The 21,818-nt window shown below is 46.4% G+C and overlaps 1 long non-coding RNA gene across 1 annotated transcript in view; it reads right to left on the reverse strand.

The window, feature by feature from the left end:
• The window catches only part of LOC128590227 (uncharacterized), a 69,479-nt gene that overhangs the window by 24,328 nt on the left and 23,333 nt on the right, over nt 1-21,818 (reverse strand). The gene's annotated exons all lie outside the window — the stretch shown is intronic.

Below are 21,818 nucleotides of genomic sequence, written 5' to 3' on the forward strand. Positions count from 1 at the left end.
AGGTGGGGTTTTTTTTAAGGTTGTGTCAAAGTACCCTACTGTACACCTATATTGTTCTGTCTCCCTCTTTCTGTGCCTCTCTTCTTTTTGCCAATATTCCTTTTACCCACCCCCTCCCATTTCTCTATTTTTCTTTTTTTTCTTATCACTCTGTCCTCCCTTCTTTCATCCCTTTTTTGCTCTTCAACCTTCTCACCCCTCTGGTCCTGAAATCCTTAGTCCACAGGCACGAGAACTTAAAGAGCAAGAGGAAGTGAAAGGAAAATGAGGGCAAGGAAACAGATAAAAGAAATCACTCATGAGGAAGAATCAGCAGAAAACTCCAGGCAACATGAAGAACCAGTCCAGAACAACCCCGCCAAGGGACCATGAAGTAGCTACTGCAGAGGATTCCACCTATAAAGAAATGTTAGGAATGACAGAAAGAGAATTTAGAACACACATGTTGAAAACAATGAAAGAAATGATGGAAACAATGAAGGAAACTGCTAATAAAGTGGACAATAACCAAAAGGAAATCCAAAAACAGAATCAAATCAGAGATGAACGATATGAAGAATATAAAAAGGATATAGCAGAGCTGAAGGAACTGAAACACTCAATTAGGGAACTTAAAGATGCAATGGAAAGTATCAGCAACAGGTTAGACCATGCAGAAGAAAGAATTTCAGAGGTAGAAGACAAAGTTCTTGAGATAACTCAGATAGTAAAAGAGGCAGAAAAGAAGAGAGAGAAAGAGTTTGGGAAGATGGCAGCCGAGTAACAGCTTCCTTGCACCTGGGCACCGTGAGTCTGGGGAGATAGGACTCCAGGCATCTCTGGCTGGTGGGAACTGCCTATCATCACTCCTATGAGGATACAGGGAGTCAGCGAGAGACTTCTGGACCCCAAGAGGAGGACTAAAACCGTGGATAACCGGCAAGTGGTCACGTGTGTTCAATCCATCTAAACCCGCCCACAACTGTAAGTTCAGTAGCAGCGAGACTGCAAACCAGAAAGGCCTTACCTGTGAACTGTTTTGATGTCCTTGGACTTGGCACTGAGTTGAACTGCCTTGGGGAAGGCCTGAGCGGGAGTGCAGAGAACTTTGGCCGTTGTCTAGGGCCCCAGTCTGAGCCGCTGAGCCAGACAGAGCTAATAGTGTTTGGCGGTGGGTCACACGGATCCATTGTCAGTGATCTGCCCCAGCAAGCTCCGCCCTCAGGGTCGCAGAGCTAGAAACGGGTGGGAGCTGGTAACCCAGCAAACAAGAAGCCTAAGGGTGGGGTCTGAGCCGCCTTGCAGCCCTAACCCTCAGGGGCAGAGTGAGACCGGTTTTGGCACACTCAGTAAGTGGATAGCCACTTCAGCAGCGATTCCAGCGAGAAAGCTGGGAAAGCTTATGCTCAGCAAGTTTACAAGTTCAAAGTGCCTTTTAAGTAGGCTGAAGAGAGATTCAGGGTGTCTACCTGCTGGGGTTTGAGTAATCAGCAGCCTCCAGTCGTATCAGAACTGTGACTAACATCTCATACCCCAGAAGACCACGTGTTGCCCAGACAATATTCAAGAACATATACAAACTGCTTTGTTTTTGGTTGTGTATTTTTTTCTTTCTTTTTTTGTTTGGTTGGTTTTTTTGTTTGTTTATTTTGACGTTGCTGATGTTCTTTTGTTTTTTTAATTTCAATCTTTTCCACACAGATCCCTTTTTCTTTCTCAATTTTCCTAGTTTAATTATAATTTCCCATTGCTGCCTTTTTTAATAACTTCAACTTCAATTTTGCTAGTGTTTCTACCGATATAATTTGGTTTTTCACCCAATTTTATCCCTGTAAAGTTTTCTGTTTGCTTGTTTTGGTTTGATTTATAGCATTATTGTCTTTCCTCTCTACTTAGTGGAGGTGGGGTACTGTGTCTGATCAGGTTAGCAAAGAGCTGCTGACCTCAAGGGAACCACGCAACTGGGCACCCCCAGAAGGTGGGTTTTTTTAAGGTTGTGTCAAAGTACCCTACTGTACACCTATATTGCCCTGTCTCCCTCTTTCTGTGCCTCTCTTCTTTTTGTCAATATTCCTTATACCCACCCCCTCTCCTTTCTCTATCTTTCTTTTTTTCTTATCACTCGGTCCTCCTTTCTTTCATCCCCTTTTTTTTTTCTCTTCAACCTTCCACCCTTCTGGTGCTGTAACCCTTAGTCCACAGGCACAAGAACTTAAAGAGCAAGAGGAAGTGAAAGGAAAATTAGGGCAAGGAAACAGATAAAAGAAATCACTCATGAGGAAGAATCAGCAGAAAACTCCAAGCAACATGAAGAATCAGTCTAGAACAACCCCACCAAGGGACCATGAGGTAGCTACTGCAGATGATTCCACCAGTATAGAAATGTTAGGAATGACAGAAAGGGAATTTAGAATACACATCTTGAAAACAATGAAAGAAATGATGGAAACAATGAAGGAAATTGCTAATAAAGTGGAAAATAACCAAAAGGAAATCCAAAAACAGAATCAAATAAGAGATGAACGATATGAAGAATATAAAAAGGATATAGCAGACCTGAAGGAACTGAAACACTCAATTAGGGAACTTAAAGATGCAATGGAAAGTATCAGCAACAGGTCAGACCATGCAGAAGAAAGAATTTCAGAGGTAGAAGACAAAGTACTTGAGATAACTCAGACAGTAAAAGAGGCAGAAAAGAAGAGAGAGAAAACAGAACGTTCACTGTCAGAATTATGGGACTTTATGAAGCGTTCCAACATACGAGTTATAGGAATTCCAGAAGGGGAAGAAGAATGCCCCAGAGGAATGGAAGCCATACTAGAGAATATTATAAAAGAAAATTTCCCAAATATCACCAAAGATTCTGACACACTGCTTTCAGAGGGATATCGGACCCCGGGTCGCCTCAACTCTAACCGAGCTTCTCCAAGACACATTGTGATGAACCTGTCCAAAGTCAAGACAAAAGAAAAGATTCTGCAAGCTGCCAAGAGTAAGCGCCAGTTGACCTACAGGGGCAAATCCATCAGAGTGACTGCAGACTTCTCTAATGAAACTTTCCAAGCAAGAAGACAATGGTCATCTACCTTTAATCTACTTAAACAGAACAATTTCCAGCCCAGAATTCTGTACCCTGCTAAGCTAAGCTTCAAAATTGACAGAAAAATCAAATCATTTACGGATACACAAACATTGAGGAAATTCGCCACAACAAGACCAGCTCTACAGGAAATACTTCAACCTGTTCTGCACAGTGACCATCACAATGGATCAGCAGCAAAGTAAGAACTCAGAAATTAAAGAACAGAACCTAACCTCCATCCTGATGCAAAAGATAAAATTAAGCAATGGACTCTCACAAAATAAGATGAATAGAATACTACCACACTTATCAATTATCTCAATAAATGTTAATGGCTTGAATTCCCCACTGAAGAGACACAGATTGGCTGACTGGATTAAAAAACACAAGCCATCTATTTTCTGTCTTCAAGAAACACACCTGGCTTCAAAAGACAAATTAAAGCTCCGAGTCAAGAGTTGGAAGACAATTTTTCAGGCAAATGGAATTCAGAAGAAAAGAGGAGTTGCAAACTTATTTTCAGATACATGTGGATTTAAAGCAACTAAAGTCAAAAAAGACAAAGATGGTCACTTTATATTGGTCAAGGGAAAAATACAACAAGAAGACATTTCAATTCTAAATATCTATGCACCCAATTTAAATGCTCCCAGATTCTTGAAACAGACCTTACTCAGTCTGAGCAATATGATATCTGATGATACCCTAGTAACAGGGGACTTTAACACTCTTCTTACAGAGCTGGACAGATCCTCTAAACAGAAATTAAACAAAGATATAAGAGATTTAAATGAGACCCTAGAACAACTGTGCTTCACAGACGCATATAGAACACTCCACCCCAAAGAAAAAGAATATACATTCTTCTCAACACCCCATGGAACATTCTCCAAAATTGATCATATCCTGGGACACAAAACAAATATCAACAGAATCAAAAGAATTGAAATTTTACCTTGTATCTTCTCAGACCATAAGGCACTAAAGGTGGAACTCAACTCTAACAAAAATGCTCGACCCCACCCAAAGGCATGGAAACTAAACAATCTTCTGTTGAATAACAGATGGGTGCAGGAAGAAATAAAACAGGAAATCATTAACTTCCTTGAGCATAACAACAATGAAGACACAAGCTACCAAAACCTGTGGGATACTGCAAAAGCAATTTTGAGAGGAAAATTCATCGCTTTAGATGCCTACATTCGAAAAACAGAAAGAGAGCACATCAACAATCTCACAAGAGATCTTATGGAATTGGAAAAAGAAGAACAATCTAAGCCTAAACTCAGTAGAAGAAAAGAAATATCCAAAATCAAATCAGAGATCAATGAAATTGAAAACAAAAGAATCATTCAGAAAATTAATAAAACAAGGAGTTGGTTTTTTGAAAAAATAAATAAAATAGATAAACCATTGGCCAGACTAACAAGGAATAGAAAAGTAAAATCTCTAGTAACCTCAATCAGAAATGATAAAGGGGAAATAACAACTGATCCCACAGAGATACAAGAGATCATCTCTGAATACTACCAGAAACTCTATGCCCAGAAATTTGACAATGTGAAGGAAATGCATCAATATTTGGAATCACTCTCTCCCTAGACTTAGCCAGGAAGAAACAGAGCTCCTGAACAGACCAATTTCAAGCACCGAGATCAAAGAAACAATAAAAAATCTTCCAACCAAATAACGCCCTGGTCCAGATGGCTTCACACCAGAATTCTATCAAACCTTCAAGGAAGAGCTTATTCCTGTACTGCAGAAATTATTCCAAAAAATTGAGGAAGAAGGAATCTTCCCCCAACACATTCTATGAAGCAAACATCACCCTGATACCAAAACCAGGAAAAGACCCAAACAAAAAGGAGAATTTCAGACCAATCTCACTCATGAATATAGATGCAAAAATCCTCAACAAAATCCTAGCCAATAGATTACAGCTTATCATCAAAAAAGTCATTCATCATGATCAAGTAGGCTTCATCCCAGGGATGCAAGGCTAGTTTAACATACACAAGTCCATAAACGTTATCCACCACATTAACAGAGGCAAAAATAAAGACCACATGATCCTCTCAATAGATGCAGAAAAAGCATTTGATAAAATCCAGCATCCTTTTCTAATTAGAACACTGAAGAGTATAGGCATAGGTGGCACATTTCTAAAACTGATTGAAACTATCTATGACAAACCCACAGCCAAAATTTTACTGAATGGAGTAAAACTGAAAGCTTTTCCTCTTAGAACTGGAACCAGACAAGGTTGTACTCTGTCACCTTTACTATTCAACGTAGTGCTGGAAGTTCTAGCCAATACAATTAGGCAAGACAAGGAAATAAAGGGAATCCAAATGGGAGCAGAGGAGGTCAAACTCTCCCTCTTTGCTGACGACATGATCTTATACTTAGAGAACCCCAAAGACTCAACCACAAGACTCCTAGAAGTTTTCAAAAAATACAGTAATGTTTCAGGATATAAAATCAATGTCCACAAGTCAGTAGCCTTTGTATACTGCAATAACAGCAAGATGAGAAGCTAATTAAGGACACAACTCCCTTCACCATAGTTTCAAAGAAAATGAAATACCTAGGAATATACCTAATGAAGGAGGTGAAGGACCTCTATAAAGAAAACTATGAAATCCTCAGAAAGGAAATAGCAGAGGATATTAACAAATGGAAGAACATACCATGCTCATGGATGGGAAGAATCAACATTGTTAAAATGTCTATACTTCCCAAAGCAATCTACCTATTCAATGCCTTTCCTATCAAAATACCAACATCGTACTTTCAAGATTTGGAAAAAATGATTCTGCATTTTGTATGGAACCGGAAAAAAACCCGTATAGCTAAGGCAGTTCTCTGTAACAAAAATAAAGCTGGGGGCATCAGCATACCAGATTTTAGTCTGTACTACAAAGCCATAGTGCTCAAGACAGCATGGTACTGGCACAAAAACAGAGACATAGACACTTGGAATCGAAGTGAAAACCAAGAAATGAAACTAACATCTTACAACCACCTAATCTTTGATAAACCAAACAAGAACATACCTTGGGGGAAAGACTCCCTATTCGATAAATGGTGTTGGGAGAACTGGATGTCTACATGTAAAAGACTGAAACTGGACCCACACCTTTCCCCACTCACAAAAATTGATTCAAGATGGATAAAAGACTTAAATTTAAGGCATGAAACAATAAAAATCCTCCAAGAAAGCATAGGAAAAACACTGGAAGATATTGGCCTGGGGAAAGACTTCATGAAGAAGACTGCCATGGCAATTGCAACAACAACAAAAATAAACAAATGGGACTTCATTAAACTGAAAAGCTTCTGTACAGCTAAGGAGACAATAACCAAAGCAAAGAGACAACCTACACAATGGGAAAGGATATTTGCATATTTTCAATCAGACAAAAGCTTGATAACTAGGATCTATAGAGAACTCAAATTAATCCACATGAAAAAAGCCAACAATCCCATATATCAATGGGCAAGAGACATGAATAGAACCTTCTCTAAAGATGACAGACGAATGGCTAACAAACACATGAAAAAATGTTCATCATCTCTATATATTAGAGAAATACAAATCAAAACAACCCTGAGATATCATCTAACCCCAGTGAGAATGGCCCACATCACAAAATCTCAAAACTGCAGATGCTGGCGTGGATGTGGAGAGAAGGGAACACTTTTACACTGCTGGTGGGACTGCAGACTAGTACAACCTTTCTGGAAGGAAGTGTGGAGAAACCTCAAAGCACTCAAGCTAGACCTCCCATTTGATCCTGCAATCCCATTACTGGGCATCTACCCAGAGGAAAGAAATCCTTTTATCATAAGGACACTTGTACTAGACTGTTTATTGCAGCTCAATTTACAATCGCCAAAATGTGGAAAGAGCCTAAATGCCCACCAACCCAGGAATGGATTAACAAGCTGTGGTATATGTATACCATGGAATACTATTCAGCCATTAAAAAAAATGGAGACTTTACATCCTTCGTATTAACCTGGATGGAAGTGGAAGACATTATTCTTAGTAAAGCATCACAAGAATGGAGAAGCATGAATCCTATGTACTCAATTTTGATATGAGGACAATTAATGACAATTAAGGTTATGGGGGGGAGCAGAAAGAGGGATGGAGGGAGGGGAGTGGGGCCTTGGTGTGTGTCACACTTTATGGGGGCAAGACATGATTGCAAGGGGGACTTTACCTAACAATTGCAATCAGTGTAACCTGGCTTATTATACCCTCAGTGAATCCCCAACAATAAAAAAAAAAAGAAAGAAAATTGGTATAGAAGGGACATTTCTTAAACTGATAGATGCCATCAACAGCAAACCCACAGCCAATATCATACTGAATGGAGTTAAATGGAAATCATTTCCACTCAGATCAGGAACCAGACAAGGCTGCTCATTGTCTCCACTGCTCTTTAACATTGTAATGGAAGTTTTAGCCACCACAAAAGGGAAGAAAAGGCGATCAAGGGTATCCATATAGGGTCAGAAGAGATCAAACTTTCGCTCTTCACAGATGATATGACTGTATATCTGGAAAACACCAGGGATTCTACTACAAAACTCTTAGAAGTGATCAAGGAATACACCAGCGTCTCAGCTTACAAAATCAACATTCATAAATTGGTAACCTTTATATATACCAACAATAGTCAAGCTGAAAAAACAGTTAAGGACTCTATTCCATTCACAGTAGTGCCAAAGAAGATGAACTATTTGGCAGTTTATCTAACAAAGGATGTGAAAGATCTCTATAAAGAGAACTATGAAACTCTAAGAAAAGAAATAGCTGAAAATGTTAACAAATGGAAAAACATACCATGCTTATGTCTGGGAAGAATCAACATTGTTAAAATGTCCATACTACACAAAGCAATATACAATTTTAATGCAATCCCTATTATACTTTAAAGATCTTGACAAAATAATACTTTGTTTTATATGGAATCAGAAAAAAACTTCGAATAGCCAAGACATTACTCAGAAATAAAAACAAAGCAGGAGGAATCACGCTACCAAACCTCAGACTATACTGTAATCGATAGTGATCAAAACAGCATGGTACTGGCACAAAAACAGAGAAGTAGATGTCTGGAACAGAATAGAGAACCAAGAGATGAATCCAGCTACTTACCATTATTTGATCTTTGACAAGCCAATTTAAAACTTTCAGTGGGGAAAAGATTCCCTATTTAACAAATGGTGCTGGGTGAACTGGCTGGCAACCTGTAGAAGACTGAAAATGGACCCACACCTTTCACCATTAACTAACATAGACTCTCACTGGATTAAAGATTTAAACTTAAGACATGAAACTATAAAATACTAGAAGAGAGTGCAGGGAAAACCCTTGAAGAAATCGGTCTGGGAGAGTATTTTATGAGGAGGACCCCCCGGGCAATTGAAGCAGCTTCAAAAATACACTACTGGGACCTGATCAAACTAAAAGTTTCTGCACAGCCAAGAACACAGTAAGTAAAGCAAGCAGACAGCCCTCAGAATGGGAGAAGATATTCACAGGTTATGTCTCTGACAAAGGTTTAATAACCAGAATCCACAGAGAACTCAAACATATAAGCAAGAAAAGAACAAGTGATCCCATCGCAGGCTGGGCAAGGGACTTGAAGAGAAACTTCTCTGAAGAAGACAGGCACACGGCCTACAGACATATGAAAAAATGCTCATCATCTTTAATCATCAGAGAAATGCAAATCAAAACTACTTTGACATATCATCTAACTCCAATAAGATTAGACAATGTCACAAAATCCCAAGACCAGAGATGTTGGCATGGATGTAGAGAAAAGGGAACACTTCTACACTGCTGGTGGGAATGCAAACTAATACATTCCTTTTGGAAAGATGTTTGGAGATCACTTAGAGATCTAAAAATAGATCTGCCATTCAATCCTATAATTCCTCTACAAGGCATATACCCAGAAGACCAAAAATCACATCATAACAAAGATATTTGTACCAGAATGTTTATTGCAGCCCAATTCATAATTCCCAAGTCATAGAAAAAGCCCAAGTGCCCATCGATGCACAAATGGATTAATAAATTGTGATATATGTACACTATATATACATATACTATACACTATACATACACTATATATACATATATACATACACTATATATGCAGCCTTAAAGAAAGATGGAGACTTTACCTCTTTCATGTTTACATGGATGGAGCTGGAACATATTCTTCTTAGTAAAGTATCTCAAGAATGGAAGAAAAATTATCCAATGTACTCAGTTCTACAATGAAACTAATTTATGGCTTTCACATGAAAGCTATAACCCAGTTATAACCTAAGAATAAGGGGAAGGGGGAGAGAGAGGGGAGGGAGGGTGGAGGTGGGCGGAGGGAGGGAGATTGGTGGGATTACACCTGTGGTGCATCTTACAAGGGTATATGTGAAACTTAGTAAATGTAGAATGTAAATGTCTTAACACAATAACTAAAAAAAAATGCCAGGAAGGTTATGTTAACCAGTGTGATGAATATGTGTCAAACGGACTATAAAACCAGTGTATGGTGCCCCATGATTGCATTAATGTACACAGCTATGATTATAAAAAAATAAAATAAAAGCAAAAAAAAAAATGAAGAAGCAGAAAGGGTGTTTCTACCATATGCAAGTGGGAGCCCAAACTATAAAGGAAAACAAAGGCAGCTTCCAGTTCTTTACCTGAGTGATTACTTGATCCCCTGGGGCCACAAAGCCAGGTGTAAGGCAAAGGTGGGGCTCAGGCCTGAGAAGCAGCCACTGGCCACCTGCCCAAGGCCTCACCAGGGCCTGGCAGACACTCAGCCAGGAGCAGTGGAACCTGGAATGCCGTGACAGCTCCTCCCAGGCTCCTGGGCACCCTGGCACACAGAGGCAATCCAGAATGGGATAAGAGTGGGTTGGGGGTTAGCATGGCAGGGTCAAAGGCTGCTCTACCCCCTCTAGCCCTAGCATCTTGGGCCAGTTACTGAAGCTTCTCTGCCTGAATACCATCATCTGTTCCTCAATGAGGGGTTATAGAGGGCTTTCACACAGTAAGTGCTTAGTCAACATTAGCTTCACATTTAGTCAGCAAGGGCACTAGCCACAGGAGTGGAAGTGGCACTGTTGAGCACCACCAGTGTCCCATTTTCTCCAAGGCCAGTCGGTCGGGGCATTCATCTGTGCTGGCTGTTGACCCCTGTGCTGGGCTGATGGCCCCAGAGTCACCTACAAACCTTCTGAGTGTCCTATACCCTTGCCCAGAAGCCCCAGTTCAGAACTGAGGGGCCTGGGCCTTTGCATTGTAACAACAACCCCATGGGATTACAACTCCTATCTCAACTCTCTTAGTCCATTTGAACTGCTAAAACAAAATACCAAAGACAGTACAGCTCATGAACAGCAGAAACTAATTTTCCGTGGTTCTGGCTGGGTGCCTGTAGCACAGTGATTATGGCATCAGCCGCATACACCGAGGCTGGTAGGTTCGAACCCAGCCCAGGCCAGCTAAACAACGATAACTACAACAACAAAAAAATTAGCCAGGCCAGTAATAGTGGGCAATTACAGTCCCAGCTACTTGGGAGGCTGACGCAAGAGAATCGCTTAAGCCCAGGAGTTTGAGGTTGCTGTGAGCTGTGACACCATTGCACTCTACTGAGGGCGACACAGTGAGACTCTGTCTCAAAAAATAAAAATAAATAAAAAATAATTTCCCATGGTTCTAGAAGCTGCAATGTGCCTGCCAAGGTGCTGGCAGCTTCTGTGGCTGGCAAGGGCCTGCTTTCTTGTTCAGAGATGGCACCTTCTAGCAGTGATGGTGGGAAAATGAGGGGGCTCTCCAGGGCCTCTTTTATAAGGTCACTAATCCTATTCATGAGGGCCCCACCCTCATGACCCAATCACCTCTCCAAATGCCATCACATTGACCATTAGCACGTCAATTTATGGATTTGCAGGGGACACCAACACTCAGTCCACAGCATAGGCACTTGGCTGCTGAGTGTGCATCATTCCTGGAACAGAAGCCCTTCTCAGGATGAGCATTAGGAATTGTGTTCAGTGAGTAAGGAGCCCCATCAGAGACGTCCCCTCCGCCTCCCCACCCTGCAGTGCCTGAGGTTCTGTGAGGCAGTTGGTTAGACAAGAGCAGGGTAGGTGGAGGCTGTGGTTAGATCATTTGGGACTGGCTTGGGTCACACCAACCTGAGTTGTTATAGGAAAGGGACTAAAAACCTTGAAGGTGCGAAACCTTGAAGGGGGATGTTTTGGGGAGCTGGTTGTTCAGATTAAGGTCTCTGGGACTTTCTGATGTGGAAGGATAGATACCAGTTCTTATGGGAACATGTTCTGTGAACAGAGTTGATTAAGACTCAGAAATTTCCAAGAAGCAGCTGATGCCCCTCAGAAATTGTGTATAAAATCCAGCACCATGCTCTCCATGACGCCTGCAATCTCTAGGAAGAGGCCTGGTGTGCTGTCCAAACTGTTAAAATAAACTTTTCCTCTCTTGCTAAAACCCTATTGTTCTTGTTCTCTGTAATTATTCTAGCAGCTACCTCGAGCCATCACCATGCTGCCCTAACAGTTCCTAGTCAAAGCATCTGTCCTTCTTTTCCATGTGTGAGAAGCAAACCACTTGCTCCCTGCAGGTCCTAGCGCCACAGTGCTGCCTTATTAAACGCAGGAAAGAAATACACCTACACACTGAACTTGGTCAGAAAGACCTGTGCTGAGCAACCGCGTCCATCCAAAAATCACCAACAGGCCCATAAAGGGGCATGCACTCACGCCCCGGGAACCCCCCATTCGGGGTTACTCCCCTCCTGTGGTCAGCCTCCCATGACATTTCCACATGTTTACAGGGCAGGCTCCACCCTGGGAGCCGCTGATTCCACAACACGGGACACATGCCAGGCACAGCATTTTATTAAGCTGCCTGGGTGTTGGTGTCCAGTAGCTCAGTAAACCCAGCGTTCACCACTCTATCAAGAAGGTTAGAAGCTTCCTATCTGAAGGTGTGAAAAGTCATTTGGCCCAGGAGATGTCAAATCATTTAGACCTTCTGTACGCAGAAGATCATGCCATGGTCACTCAGCATCACGCGTCACACACGTGCAGAATGCATGGTTCAAATAAGTGCAGGGGACAACACCATCCTCCTGAGGCCAAGCTGGCAGGGGACAGACCCCTCAGGCAATTATCGTAATCATGCAGTCCACAGGGTGGGCAGAAGTGAGCCCCATGCACAGAAGTGAGAGGTCTTCTCTTCACCTCTCCTGAGAGGTTGCTGCCGGAGGCACTCCCTGGGCTGAGTGTCACACTGTGTAGAAAGTGATGCAGGGAGCTGCAGGGCAGAAGAGAAGACAGGCAGTGCAGGAACAGGGCCACCCTGTGCAAAGGCACATGGGCAAGAGGGGAGGGAGAAACAGGTGTTTCAGGGGCTACGCTGCAACACCTGGGCCCTGCTCCATCCCCTAGCGACAGGAATGCAGCCCCTTAGGGACCGAGACCATCACCTTTCCCTACATGGCAGCGCTGGATGACTGATGGACATAGTGACATAAAGGCTGGCCCTACACTCCAACTCCAGGGTGTTCTGACAGCCCCCTCACCCTGTGGAGCCCTCTGCCCCGCCCTCTCCCCCTCCTCCCAGGGGGTGATCCGGGCACCTCCTAAGCTAATCTGCATCTCCTGGGAAACCTGCAGCAAATTCAAGTCACTTGGCAGCACCTGTAAAATATTTTTAAACAGCGGTGTGCCAAAGAGCACACTCAGTCTTCAGGCTTCTGGAATACATGTAGGGAGTAATGAGCAGTGACTAATCTCAGGCTAAGACACGAAGCTTCGGACACTATTTTATACCCCCTTTTCTGATGTCCCTTATCTCTCCCTCCGCCCAGTGGGGACATACATTGTTTGATTTCAAGCCATAGGAAATGTATAAAGGGAAGACAGACACTCAGAGATCTGCCCCAGACAGATGGGGCCTAGAGAGACGTCACCTATCCCCGGTCACACATATGGAGGAGCCACATTTCCAACCAGTCTGTCTGAATCTCAACTTGCACCCTTTCCACTCTGCTATCTCAACAGTGGATTTTGAAAATTACAAAGTTCTATGGCAGGCTGAATGTATCCCTCTTCCCAAGATGTCCAGATCCTAATTCTAGAACCTGTGAATATTACCTTGTAGTTACTTCCTCAGGGATGAGACTTTGCAGATGTGATTAAATTAAAGCTCTTGAGATGGGAGCGTTACCCTGGATCACCCGGGTGGACCCTAAATGTGACCACAAGGACCCCTGTAAGAAGGCAGGAGAGTCCAGGGAGGGAGAAGAGCTGTGAAGATGAAAGCAGTGGTCAAGACCATGAAGTCAGGAGCCAGGAATCTTCTAAAACAGCAGTTCTCAACCTGTGGGTCATGACCCCTTTGAACTGTATTAATGGTTCACGGCATTAGGAAGGTTGAAGCTGGAAGAGGCAGATTATTCCCTTCTGCACCCACCGCAGACACTGTCCCTGTGGATGGGGTCTGACCACCCCAGCACCATTCTACAAGCCCATGGCGAGCTTCAGAGGATGTGGCTTCTAACAGGAATGTTTGTGCTCCACTCACAGGGCCTCCCCAGAAGGAAAAAATCACCCCGGCAGAGAGCAGACACCATTTAGTGAAAGATGGCAGGCAGTGGAGGGGGTGGACACAAGAACTGGACACCAACAAGACCAGGGACACATAGACAATGTGAATTGGGCAGGCCAGATTGAGAGTCCTCCTGGGCATAGATAGCCCCATGCTGCTCTGCACTGCAAGGGTGACTGGGCTGAGGAGGCCTAGGCTGAGGGTACCCGAGCTGAGGGACGCAGGGGCTCTGGGAGCAGCGAGCAAGCAGCGCCAGATCAACCAAGGAGAGGAGCCAGGGAGGCAGGGATGGGGCCACTGTGCAGACCTCCCTAGATGGGGGGACGTCCGGGTCAGCAAGGCAGGGCAGGAGCCCCCACACACTTCCTGAATGGCTTCCCCGGGAGGCGTCTGTCTGTCTGGATCTAAGCCCTAAAAGTTAAAACATCAGTACAGGATGAGTAAGGGCTGGCTGGACGGAAGCCTCAGGAAAAGGCACTGGGAGGTTTGGGGTTATCTTGGTTTCTGTTTTTCCCCAATTATGTTTTTGGCCCTGGGACACATGTGCATTCGTTGGAGCATTGAGTATTTATTGTCGCCCACAGTGTGGTCTAGGGGATAGTAGCTGGGGAAACTCTAAGTTATGTTCCTGGGTGGCAGGTGGGTTCAATCCAAGCTGGATTTGTCCCTAGGGCTGTGCTCTTCCCTCGCTGCACTGCCACACTCCCAGGTGAACCATCAGGCAGGTGAGGGGAAGATGGTAGATTCTGTAAACCCAGATGGTAGATTCTGTCTGCCCAAATACAAAAGGCCCTTCTCCCAATAAGAGCCTTTCTAACAGTTGGCAAGTTTAGGGAGGGAGGAGGCTGGGCACTGACCTAGATCCTGACATCTAGGGGCACAGGACATCCCACCAACCCTGAGAGAGCTGCTTTTCTTATCTCAGTGTTTGACTCAGGAAAGAAGTGACCACGGAGCAGCCACCCTGACTCCGGGGTCTGCCTCTCTGACCCAGGCATAAGAAGATTCTCACCTACTCCCCTCACCCAAGGGTTTGCAAAGTCCCTCTAAGCCTTAGAGTCTAAGGGCTCCTGAAACAGATTATGTGACAAACATGGGAGAGGAGGGTCCCAGTGGCCTTGTGTCCAAGCCTCAACCTACCTCCAGTGCCCAGGAAACGTGAGGACTGACGGCTGAGCGCTCTTACACTAGGCTGCACACTTCACCCCAAAGCCGCAGAATTGAAGCCCCCCCAGCCCCAGCAGGAGACACAGGTAGGTGCCAGGGCAGGCAGCAGAGGTCTGACTCTAAAGTGGGCAGCAGGGGCCAGAGTGCCGCTATGCCTGGCTCCCAATGGGGACTAAGGGAGGCCCGGGGTGACCCCATCTTGAGAGTAAGCACAGCTAGACATACATTTGACACCTGGGGAAACTGAGGCCAGGAGAAATGAAGGTCCAAAGTCAGCCACACTGAGCTGGGAACAAGAAGAAAACCAGGGTGCTGAGAAGGAAACCACAAGTGACCATCTCAGGTGGCCCAGAGAAAGGCTCCTGCCCAGCCACACACAGGTGCTGGGCACTTTGCTCCATCCAGCTGCAGATTAATAGTCCTCAGGGCACGGCTCTCAATTTAGGAAAGGGAAGGAAGGGCTTTCCTTCCTGAACCCTGAAAAAAACAACAATCCAGATGTTAAAGTCAAAATAACTTCCTCTGAGAAGTGGTATTTTTAAGAGGCACAGAAGGAAGGAGGCCAGGCAGGCCGCTCTGCATGGGCCCTGGCAGAGGGCCAGCAGGCCTGGGAGCAGCCAGCCCCCTGCAGCAGACACACTCCAGGAAAGACATGGCTCCCTGGTTTCTGCACACACACCCAGCACCAGCAAGGACTCCTGTGTGTCCACACTAGGACCGGTTCAAGTTGAAGGTTTCCAGGCCAGCATCCACACTGCCCGGCCACTGCAGACTGTGGGCTAGGAGAGAGCCTCCAGCTGCTCTGGCCCCGGGGTCCTGAAGGCCAGTTTTGTCTATGCAGTTCCTGGGACCCCAAAGTCAGCAGGCCTGGGTGGATCTGCAGGGTTTACATTCTAGACTATGCCACCAGGGGTTCCAGTGCTTTGTCTGGGATCAGGGACCTCCCTCCTGCACTCAAGGCTTCTGCAGGGCTGTCACACCCAACCCTGGATAAACCCCAGGACAGGGGAGTTCCCCCCTGGCAGCCAACATCTGCATGTGCACTGTCTGGCAGGCACAGCTGCTTTCTGACTGGTGAGATCCTGGTGAAAGGGGGGGAGCTCGTTCCTGCCTGGTTAAGTGGGAGCCCCTGCAGAGGTCCTGGGACTCCTGTCCAGCATGTACCCCAGCGATTCTCAGCCAATGGGATTCTCCCTCCCCTTACCCGGGAAGCTCCCTGGGTATAGTGATCCAGATTTTCTACCCTCACTCTGAGCAGGAAGGAGTGACAAGTGATAAAGTCCTGCTGGAGGTGCTGGGCCACCTTAGGCCCAGGTAGCGGACAACAGGCTTCATTCAAAGGTCCCTGGACACCTAACAGCATCCTATTAATGGATACAGAGGCAGGAAAGAGCCTCAGGCACCAAAGCAAACGTCTCTCACAAGGAAAAGCCTGGAACAGTTTGGGGGCGCTCCAGGTTCATCAGGAAATTCAGTACCTTAAATGATCCTTTCTTCTCTATCCTGGCCCAGCTCTGCTGAATTGAAATGTGACATTCTTAACTTCTTTCCAGTTTGCCAGCTTTTGAGAAACTGACCCTGAACTGCGGGCATCAGTCTGAGACAACCTCCCCTTAGCCCAGCCCTGGGGACCAACCTGGGGGGGCCCTTCTGCCTTCACAGCCCTTCCCTGCTCTGCTCCAGGCCTTCCTGACCTTGTGCAGCTGAGACCCCACAGGACCCCGCTCTTCCTAGCTGCCCTGCCCTCCCAGGCATGCCCTCCATAGCTGCCTTCAGAAGGCACACTCAGTGGACAACGGCATAAGCCCAGCTGTCCCCTAAGCTCTGTCCCAAAGCCAAGTAAAGGTCAGATGCGGCCACTGCATGTCTCACCTATTTGGATGGTACTATAATGTGAGCAGAACAAAGAACAGCTTCTCTGATGGAGAACCAGGCCCACGGGAATACTTAGGGACACACTTGAAGGCACAGCAGAAGACCCTGCATCCCTTGCGGTGACAGCACCTCCAGAGGCCCAGGCACAGGGGCACCCCACAACACCACCATGGGCAACTGGTGTCAAAGATGTCTCAAAGACCCTGCATGCTGGAGCTGGGCATGGACCACATCATTGTTCCGAGGCCCAGAGAACTGCACGTCTGCTCCGAAGGTCAACTCCACACTCACCAGCAAAGTGGGGCCGCCCAGACCAGGCAGTGACTGCCAAAGCCCAGCCCTCCAGAAGGTGCCCATGATGGGGACACCAGTGCAGGACCCAAACATCCCAGCCCCCCACTGGCTGTGACTTGGGATTCCCACGCCAGGGCTCTGAGTGTGGAGCCAGCTCCTTGTGAAGAAGAGGGGCTGCTTTACTGCCCTCCACACCCACGGAGGAAAACAAACCCACGCAGGGAAGAAATGAGCAACAAAAAGCCCCCTTAGCCCAAGCTGGAATGGAGCTCAGCTCTGCCTCCACTACCTGCAGTCACGGTGCATCTGTCCCACTGACTCAACAACCACCCAGCTTTATTGATCCTTGACGTTGCCTCACACTATCAAATGATCTTTCTGTGCCCAAAGAAGGGGTGTGTGAAGAGCTCCAGAGAAAGACGTGAGTCTGGGCCTTTACCAACTGTGTGCCAGGCAGTTTCATGTACACAAATGTGAAAATGTCCATGTCCCCATCCACTAAGAGAAAGACCTGGGAAAAGAGACCACGTCCTTCTGACTCCAAAACACCAGAACCAGCGGCAACGTGTAAAGGAGCCGCAGACACCGGGCGTGCTGGTCTCAGGACTGGGTCTGTGACAGAGGGTGTGAGGTTTGAACAGGAGGACAGAGGCTGTCCACAGGAGGGAAGGGAGGTGGAGGGAGGAAGGGGAACGCACTGCCCTCTTCCTTCCTTGGCCCCTCCGTGGCCATTCCCACAAGGAAGCCCTGGGGTGAGGGTGGCCTGGAAACTGATTTCCACTCTTCCTTTAGAAAGAACCCCTCCCTGAGCAGACAGCCACAGCGCTGAGCTTTTGTCTGCAGGGAGTTTTTCTGTGAATTTATGAGACACTAAAGAAATGCTGATGGCGCAGTTTTGGCCGCCCCAGCAGGCAGCCCGGCACCCTAATTAGACCAGCTTCCTGCAGGCGACAGAGGGGAGGGGAGGGCTGTGGGGGCACAGGGAGGAGCAGGGGACTGCCCACAGAGCCCAGGCCTTGGGCCCCTGCACACCCACCACTGCTGTGGCCTTTGAGCTCCTGGGCAAGGTCACACCAGCCTGAGGCCCACAGGAGGCACAGAGATGGCCAAGGGCCATCCTCAGGGCAGTGCGGCCCCCACACGCAGCTTATTTGCTCCTTTTGCTCCAAAAGCAGAACAGGAAATTCCACATGGAAGAAAACACCCTTCTGGTCTCAGGATTCCAATTTGTCTGAATTCCTTCCTGAGTCCCATTTTCTCAATCATCCAACTTCCACATGTTTTAATGTCTTTTTTAAAATGCATAATAATCACCATCATATATTAAGGGCTCAGTATGCAGTCCCAGAGTGAGGCAGCAGGCTACAGGGTCACTGCCTCTCCTCATGGGAGCAGCCCCACGGTCAGAGAGACAGCAACTTGCCCCAGGTCACACAGCTAGTAAATTGGCCAAGGCCAGGGACCTCCAGAGTCCTGTGTTTGGTAACTTAACAGAGTGTTCTTCAAATTAATTCCCTCGTGTGGTGGAGTACACAGGGCAGGAATGACCCCATTTGGCAGATGTGGGCACTGAGACCCAGAGAGAGCCCCTGCTGGAGTCAGGTGGAGAGAAAGCCCAGTTAGAACCTAAATACCCTTGTCCCGATCCCTACAGCATTTCTCCCTGACAGCTAACCTTCCTTTTGAAAGTTGGGGTAACGTGATATGGGAACTGGATCAAGCCCAGGGTATAAGGGAAACCACTGGGGGAGGGGTAAGAAAACAAAGGGGCTAAACCTACGCAGGGGACAGCAAAGAGGCAGCCGGCAATGGAGAGCCTGGTCCCTCGTGCCTGCCCCAGGAAGAGGGGAGAGCCACAATAATGAACATGGTAGCCCTAACCTCACAAACCCAGAGGCAAGAGCCAGGCTTCTCTTCTAGAAAGAGCCCGGAGGCTCCATACACCTTCCCCAAGCCAGGCAGCTTCTGTGGACAAGCCCGATCTGCTCCAGACGTCCATGCCTCCTGCCTTTACTCCCCCATCCCTGGCCACTCAGTGCAGTGGCTCTGCGTCACCCTGCAGGTGCATGTGTGTATATGTGTCTGAGCTCCTGCCCTGGCATGATCCCGGCAGCACCCCACTCAACATCTCACCACCTTCTGCTAGGAGCATGATGGCCACAGCTGGGCTTTGCCCACAGATTTTGATACTAAGTAATATTTCCAACAGAAGTCTCGTAAATTCATTTGTAGGAAATGTGGGTGATGGAGAAAAATGAGACGCTGCAGATGTTGAATTCAATACCAACTAATCTAATATGCCCAATTTCATTTTCTTTTCCTACCTTTGATGTTTGCCAGAAAATCATCGGCACTTTGGTTTGCACGTATATCGCAATGCAAAATGGTGGAGCAGCTATAAATAAATGCATTATCCGGATAAATGGCAGCCGGTTGGGGTGAAACTGCAAAGAATGGTCTGTGCTCCTCCAGTGATTTACAAGCAGGAAATTCATTTATTCTCCCCTGACCCTTGGCTGTTGTCAGCTCTCGTAATTCCGGGAAATGGGGAGAGCAGGTCAGAGGAAGCACAGATAGTAGGAGGAGGAAGCACCGAGGGGTGCCTTGGCTGGGAAAAGAAAGAATACCATTTATTAGGCAGTTATGATGTCTTGGCCTCCAGAACCCCGAGGCTGCCCGGAGCCTCAGCCTGATCTGCTTCCTACTTTGAAATATCCAACCAATCCTAAACACCATGCAGGCCAGCCCCCAGCATGAAAGTTCACAAGGAGAGAGCCTCACCCCACAGACCTCCCTGCCCTTGCCCCTCCTGCCCCCCAGGCAATGTCACCCCTTCTGGAGGCTAGTGGAACACATTGCCAACCATCAGCCTCTCATTGCTCTCTTCTCATCTAGCACACCCAGAGCTACCAAAGACGTGGCCCTAACATGTGAATCTTGCCATGGTACTGAATTCCTCTGTGGCTTTCCTTCTCCACCCTTGGCTTGACTCTAAAAACCTCCCACTACCATTCACTTTCTGACTCTTTCCTTTGTTTTTCCCACTCTCATACATGTTCACCCATGAATGCACTATGAAGTTTTTAAAAGCAGTTGTGTCTATTCATCTGTTAGCTCTCCATCCCCGGTACAGTGCCTGGGATGCAGTGCAAGGAGATGACGGGATGGACAGTGGATTGGTGGAGGGGTAGATATTAGTTGGATGGAAGAGAGATTAAAAGGATGGGTGGGTGAATGGAAGAATGGATGATTGGGTGAATGCATGGATGGTTGGGTGAATGGATGGGTGAATGCATGAATAGTTGGGTGAATGAATGGATAAATGGATGATGGGTGAGTGTATGGATGCCTGGGCAAATGGGTGGTTGGGTGGATTAATAGATGAGTAGTTGGATGGATGGGTTGTGAGGGGGGTGAGTGGGTGGATTGACTGATGGAGTAGATTAGTAGATGGCAGTGGGGGCATGGATGAGTGGGCTGGTGGAAAAGTGAGTGGGGAGCACTATGAAAGAAGAAAGATCCATCCTAGCTTTCAGGATTAACTTCTCTGAGACTGAGAAGTTTGTCCAAGCACTTCCAACTGCTGGGAAGGCTTACATGTCTTGTCATCCTCTCTGCTCTGAGTCCCATGACAAACCTTTTCTTCTTCCACATGGGCACATGAGGTCCACAATTGTGCCTTCAGGACCCACCGTCCTGGCTCAGTCACATTCCAGTGGCTGCTTAAAACCTCTCATCAAACAGAGCAGCTTTCTCCCCCAGCTTTTTCCCACACATCTGCCTTCCACAATTTAAGTCATTGATTAAAATGAACTGCCACAGCCACAAACAGAGCCCTGTAGCCATGGTATAGAGAACATGCCTAAATCAAACACAGTCATCACTCCAACTGCGAGCTCGGGAGCCCAGCCTGCTTTATGTCCACCTAATTGTAATCACCACCAACCCCACCACCACCCCCGGGGCAGTGCCATGTTTCCATTTTGTCCACAGCCACATAATTAGAAATGTTGTCAAATGTTTTACAGAACTCACCATGCCCTGTATTTAAGAGCACCAGGTCTCATGGCCCAGAATATCTTCCCAACGAAACTGAGGTCATGAAGACTTGTTTTTAACAATCCCATACAGGCCCCCAGTAATCCTGATGTTCTTTTCAAACTCGTTTCCTCTGAGTGTTTCTTTTGCCAGAGAATAAATGCTCACCACAGAGATGTAGGGATATAGGGAAATAAGATAACATGTTTAAAATCATACAGAAAACAATTTGCTAAAACTCCCATTGTGAACCCTCCAGCCCAACTTCTGCAGGTTGTCTCAATTGCTCCAAGGACACATATGCGGAGTTGCGACTCACTCAAGCACACCCCAGCTCTGGCTGTGTGGCTGCAGACATGCTGGTTTACCAGTCAAGGCCTGAGCATCCTAATCCTAAAGGGGAGGAACTGTAAACACCTCAGAGGCTCTTGTGAAAAGTGAGAAATCATGAGATCAAGCATGTGCTGGCCCTGAGATGCCATGCAGCCCCAATAAGGAATCTGGGCAGTGGTCTATAGCACAGGGCACAGCTCTCCAGTCTTCTCCAGAGCACCTCCCAGGATTCTCCCAACCAGCTCTGTTCTTTGGAGCACTCTCTCACCCTTTCTTTCCCCAAGGCTAGATGGAGACCCCCATACAGGAAACCTCCACAATGTGCCCATCACAGGCCCACATGCTGTCATGTGCCCCATGGGCCCAGAGAGC

Source organism: Nycticebus coucang, chromosome 7 (genome assembly GCF_027406575.1).
Source record: "Nycticebus coucang isolate mNycCou1 chromosome 7, mNycCou1.pri, whole genome shotgun sequence".
Lineage (NCBI taxonomy): Eukaryota > Metazoa > Chordata > Mammalia > Primates > Lorisidae > Nycticebus > Nycticebus coucang.